Raw genomic sequence first — 6,840 nt, 5'->3', positions numbered from 1 at the left:
TCAAATTGCTCTAAAAGTTTCTAAGCCATCATTGTCAATTTTTATACTTATCTTTGTGGCTGGGAACAAACCCATTGACCACCTTTGAGTAGAAGTGATAGGAAAGAAAACGCTAGAATGATGAGTTACCTAATTTTAGAAGATATATTGTTGGATGATAGATGATGCTTCAGTTTTTTATCAAGACCATTTCCACTTCTGAAGAAAGTAGCTGTCTCCTACTCATACACTTGCATCTCAGGTGCTAAAAAAAATTCTTGAGGGGAACACTCAGGCCATGAAAGTAATGTTATCAAATTTATAGAGGAAAGAAAACTGGGACAGAATTAGTCCTTTCCTCTCAAACTGCAAGCCACAGCCTTTGTTCACAGTCACAGACTTGGGTAATAATTGTCTACACACACCTATGAGCTCCATGAGCGCTGGGGTCACATAGTTTTCACCTGTAACTGGAGCAGCTGGCACTGAGATGGGCGTATGGAAATCACTCAATAAACGTTTAAGTGAGTAGATTCTAAGAAGCTTAGCAGTCTTACATCTCTGCTGGAGTGCTGTAGAGGGGTGGTTACTGAGGACAGAAGGAACAGTTTAGCAGCATGAGAGATGTATGCACCTTTTGTTTTTCTTCTCACTACTTTCCTGGATTATGATCTCTTGAAAAGCAAACACAACCTTCAAGTGTGTTGTCTCCATTGAAAGTCATTCTGAACTCCATTATTTCACAGAGCAGAAAGTCACTTAGATCCAGGAACTTTCATTGATCCAGGTGAGCATTTTTAGATTGCCTGGACCCCCTTCTTTTATTCTGTTTTCTCTTTATCACAGGGGCCATGTCTTAGTTATCTTAGTTTCACTGTGACTTCATGGAGGGCCCGGCACACACCTGAGGACCATGGCATAGTGTTTTTAGCACACCTGCCAGGGAGAAGCTAAGTGAACTAGAGCAGAGCTTCTCAAATTTAATGTGCCCGTGAATCACCTGGGGGAGCTTGTTAAAATGCAGATTTTCATGCAGTAGTAGCTCCAGGTGTGTGCCCAGGTGACGCCAAACTTCTCATCCTTGGGCCACATTTTAAGCAGCAAGCAACCAAGAGGAATGAAAGGAACCTGAACTTCTCTTTAGCTTCTTCTCAGCAAATGAAGTAGAAGATGTGGTTAATATTATTTAGGAATGATTTTTAGGGATCTGTAGCTAGCTGTTCTGGAGACATGATGAAAGATCTTCTTAGGAAAGGAAAATAAGTCATGTAGGCCACACATGATTCCATAATACTCCCTGGGGTCTCACAATTGCCTTAGAACAGAAACACGATACCACAACAATCAATCATCTCAAAGCTTGGTACTCAAGGATCAGATTCCATGGGGAAACAAAACACAGTGAAGCAGTCATAGGATACATTCTTCTGTGTCTTCTGGAACACACGCTCACACTGTTCTTAAAAAGAACACTTTTTTTTGATTGACCACTTGCTACTTATTTCCATTATGATGTTTTGTAAAATTTAAATTAATCCATCTCTTTCTCTCCAGGTTTCTTCACTGCCCTAGTCAACAGTGCGGCGTACAAGAACACACCGTTGGGATCTCACACACTTGGGTGAGAGTCCCAACTCTGACCCATTTAAGACAGTGTGACCTTAGGCATGAGTCACAGGTTCAAGAGTAACATGGGATTAACACTACTGCCTTGAATTTTTATTTAGGATGAACTGAGAAAGCACCTGGGCCAATGGTGGGATCCCTGTAAATAATACTTTTATTCCCCCAAATATTGCCAACCTAGGCTCTAACTCACGTTTCTAAGTGAGATTAAAGTGAGGTACACCCTGTAACTCAACAACACCAATTTGGAACCTAGATCTTGTCTAGTTCCTTCCTAGTGGCAGGGGATAGAGGAGAGGGGAGAGGTTGTCTCAGAAACTAGACCCCAGCAGCTGTGATTGGCCTCTGTGCAGAATAATGGACAAGAAAATACTCTATATTCTTTCACTACTTCCAGCTTGGGGAAATTTTGTAGTTTGACTTAGCATGATGATAGCAGCCATCACTCACTAAGGGTTTACCATGTGCTAGGCACTGTTTTGGGATGTATGGGCTTTTTCCAATTGATGATCACTGAGATGAGATTATTTCCATAAAATTATATTTTATTTTTCAAATAATTATGATAAAGGAGATTCTTGTAAAAGTATCTTCAGACAATCATATAAAGTAGGAAGTAAGCTTCCTCAAGGGTGGGAACCACGTCTTGTTCATCTGGTTCCCACAGACCGTGTTCCACTGCTCAGAGGCAAGTCCTGCTAAGAGTGCAGATTATCTCCTTTCACACAGGGATGATTTCTTGGACTAATCAGACCACAAAGAATAACTAACTGTGGGACACAACTTTCAGATGAAATCTAGCAGTTTCTTGGGCATCAAGTGAAGCCCTTGATATAGGCCAGGAGGGCTGCAAGTGACCAATCATTGGTCCCAGATTGATGCTTGTTATCAGCGTGTGGGGTTGGAAAAGCTGCTCCTGGGAGGAAGAGTGGGGCCTGTTTCTTCATTTCCTTTACACCACACACCTGACTGCCCCGTATATCAACGGGCTTGCCGAGGAAGCCCAAAATATCAGGGAAGTGTAGGCATCATCTCATTCTCCTGAAAAGCCACATCAGGGAAGGTACACGGTGGCATCACGGAAGCCCAGGAAAACAGGCACAAGAGGGCATGGGAGCCCGACACGGACAGTGACACCACCTCTGAGTCAGGCTTGGACTCAAACAAGACAACAGAACTGACACCTGCAGGAGAAGGTGTGAAGGAACTCTAAAACTATACAATCAGGTGGGGCTAGGGACAACCTTCAGGGCTCTCCAATGGGGAGATGGTGTGTTAAGCTTTTCACTCCTCATCCAATGCTAAGTCTTTATTTTATGCCTGGCACTCTGCAAAGAATAGAACATGCATGGTTCAAAGTATATCACATTAATTAACTTTCCAGACAACTGAAAGTTTTGATTTTCTTAATCTTAAATACTATCAATGAAAAGTTTTCTAATATCGTATTAGTTACACAGTTTTTGAACTGTATACTAAGCGCAGTTTACTTATGACTTTGGGGTCCCTGTCTTATTTAGGGTTGCCAGATAAAAATACTGGATACCTAGTAAAACTAGAATTTCAGATAAACACAGGCAATGTTTGAGACATACTTGTACTAACAAATCATTCCTTGTTTATAAAATTCAGATTGAACTGGGCATCTTATATTTTTATTTGTTAATCTGGCAACCCTACCCTTATTATATGGTGATGTAATAATACAGTAATGCCTCAGGTGTCATTGGGCTGATTGTCCTGACACTTCAGTGGTTCCAGGCTGTTGTGCTTTTCGAATTTTGTAGTTATTTTTTACATTCTCTTTCTTTGCTCTCCAGTGATTGTATTGCTTGTTGTAGTCAGCATATACATAGCATCTTCAACTCCCCTTTCCCTCTTCTTTATTCTTCTAATTGGTTTGGGCTGAGAAATAAGATCCCTAAACATGGTTGGCTTCTCTGTAAAGAGTAAACAGTTTCTGTAAGGATACAGGTCCTTGAGGGCACATACTTGAGAAAAGTATGCACATTTTTTTGAAAAGGACTTCATAAAAAATTATTTTGACTGTCCAGAGACTATCCTGTGGTTTCTCTCGAAGTCCCTCAGGATAAGTGAATCATGCTTATTTCCTAGAGTGCATTGTTCTTTATAGAGTACTATTCAAGTTGAAATCAGCCTCTGATGGAGAGGAGGTTAAAGCTAAATATAAGAGAATATGCAATTGCCTGCACAACAGGATTTTGGAGGCTGTTTCTGAAAATTCTTTAGAAAGAGTCAGATAGACACTGATTTGGCTTGAGTAGTTCACCAGTAACCATACCTCGAGGCTGGGCACTAGACTAGGTGACCTCCAGAAATCATGCACAGATATATGGTTTTTTTTTTTTTTTTTTTTTTAGATATATGGTTTTGATGACTCTATGGTCTATCCAGTCAACTCAAAATAATGACCACAAGCAAAATAATGAAACCAAAGTTCAAAAGGGCCAATGAAAAATAGTATACAGATACAGTGCTTATCAGAGACTCCAGCAAGCCTGCAAGATGTTATGTGGAAGGAATTACAATGTCTATTCTTCCCTACTGCGCTCATTTACACAATGATTAAACTTTTTTTTTGCCCTCAGCAATGCTTGCGCTGAACATAGATTTGAAGTGACTCCTGAATTAGAATGGCTATTCTTAATGCTGAACCTACCCACTACTCAAACTCAACATGCAAAGTCAGCAAACACCTGTCCCCACCTTACATATTTGCATGTACCTTTATTTGACGTCAGAAAAATTGTTTGAAAGTGATTTATGGTACAAAGACGATCTTCAGGCTCAAGATGATGAGATTTTTGTGTCATCCAGTAATGTATTCTTTTATTGGCTTTAGTCAAAGAATGACTCATCAGAATCAGATCCTGGGGAATATTTTGGGAGGTGTTAGAAAAGTCTAATACCAAGCAAAGACCAGCATCTTGGTAAAGCAGTTTGATTTTCTTCAGAGATTGTACAAATCAGAAAATACTTGCTTGATTGTCACAAAACTATTCTAAATATTTCAAGCCTTTAAAACTTGTTATGGGCCTTTTAGTCCCAACAAGAGCAATTCTGGTCTGTGTGGGTCACTGGAGACTTTAGCTGTACTATATATTTAGATTCATGTGGCCTGATTCAACTTATTAATGTGTTAAATATAGTTCTCCTTGCCTCTAGAAGTGAATAAAAATTCACTTCTAAACTTGTTAAGACTTAAGGTGATGTTAAGATTTATGGCCTTTCAAGTATTATTTTTCTTTTTAATTTTAGTCTAAGAAATGTTTTTAGGGTTTTTTTTCCTTCAACAGTTTTCTTCTACCCTAAAAGTGTTGCTTTTATATTTTAGTTGGTATCTATCTCAAGGGACAAGTATAATGTGGACCACTGGGAGAATAGGGTGATTAAAAAATGTTTGAGAAACATTCAATGGGTATTTGTTGAAGTGTGCAAGGTACTAGACTATTGGCAAGGCGCTAATACAGTGGCGGCAGAGGCAGAGTCATGAGCAGAGATTTACAGTATTACAATGTGAGAAGGGTAATGATGAAGATGTGCAGATAGGTGTCTCTTTTTCTGTGAATCTATAAAACGAATTCAGCCTTGACATGTTCCGGGAAGGTTGAGTCTTAAAGTAGTCAGGCAACAAGTATGGAAGAGAACCTGGGCGAAGACACAGAGGTGAATCAGAGAGCTCTCCTCTTGTTCCTGTAAGCTTCTTAACAGGCTCCTGAGCCACTGGTAGAAAGGAAGGCTGCCCCAGCCCTGTCACTGTTTAATCATAACAGAGAGCCTTTTGCAGATACGCAGTGCAGCAATGATTGCAAGGGTAGTTATTATGACTAAAATGTCAATTTACCAGATATCTCCTGCCACCTTTACACACAACTCTTTCCTCATTTTCCAGGCAACTGGGTGTAACTCAAATAACCACCACCCCTTTATTAATTTCCTAATATCAGAGTATCACAAACTGGGTGGCTTAAACAATAGAATTTTATTGTCTCACTGTCTGGAGACTAGAACACTGAGATCAAGATAATCAGCAGGGTTAGTTCCTTCTGAGGACTGTGAGGAAGGGTCTGTTCCGTGCCCCTCTCCTAGCTTCTGATGGCTTGCTGGCAATCTTTGGCTTTCTTTGGTTTGTAGATGCATCACCTAGGTTTCTGCCTTCATGTGCGCATGGTGTTCTACCCATCTGTGTCCAAATATCCCCCTTTTGTAAGGACACCAGTCATATTGGATTAGGGGCCCACCCTATTCCAGTATGACCTCATCTTAACTAATTATATCTGAAATGATCCTATTTCCAAATATGGTCACATTCTGAGATACCTGAGATTAGCACTTCAACATATAAACTTTGAGGAGACACAATTTGACTCATAACAATCCTTTTCCAAAGTAAGCTCTATAATTTAAGGTTAAATCTTAATTTCAGAAAATATTTACCAGGAACATAAATGCTTTGTTGCTTGTTTTCCATTTGTCAACATAGCTTTTCCTACTCATTTACATAAAATATGTATAGTCTGTTATTTTCACCATATCATAGATTTCATGGAGTGTTCAGAATTTAGTAAAAATTTACTTATTAGGTGTCAGTTCAGCTGCTGTTTCATTAAATGCTGCTCTTTTTCCAAAGATACTTTCCGAACAGTATAATATGTTAAAATTAGAATAACTTAGTTGTTGACACAGGCAGTGTGATCAGCACTGCTGGTCTTTGAAGGGTTGAACAGTTCTATAAAACAAGAATATATTAAACTACTGTCCAAAAATGGTGTAAAGAATAATAGACAAAATGGTACAAAATAGTACGTCTTTTAGTTACTGAATAAATGACAGGAATAAATAAGCATTGAAAGCCAGTATTTGATACTCATGATCATTTGATAATATGGCATTCACAGATAACTAGTTTTGTATTGGACTGGTGATAGCTTCCATAGGCAAAGGACCAATGACAGTTTTTCACATAAATAACTTTATTAATCCTGTATTTGATTTTTATTTTAGGTACCTGATTAGAAGTATAACTTTTAGAAAAAAACTTTTTTTTTCTCTGCTTACAAAATGGGTCCAATATCTACTCTCCAGACATTTCATCGTGTCTTTGGATTTAATTTTTACCATTCACAAGATATACACCATTACTCAACAGAGACAGTGCAATTTCTGATATCACCAACTTTTTATCCAAAGCAAAACTATTTGGTTCTGTACGTC

This window comes from Globicephala melas, chromosome 14 (genome assembly GCF_963455315.2).
Source record: "Globicephala melas chromosome 14, mGloMel1.2, whole genome shotgun sequence".
Classification (NCBI taxonomy): domain Eukaryota; kingdom Metazoa; phylum Chordata; class Mammalia; order Artiodactyla; family Delphinidae; genus Globicephala; species Globicephala melas.
The sequence above is the reverse complement of the archived record's forward strand: the minus strand, read 5'-3'. Positions refer to the sequence as shown.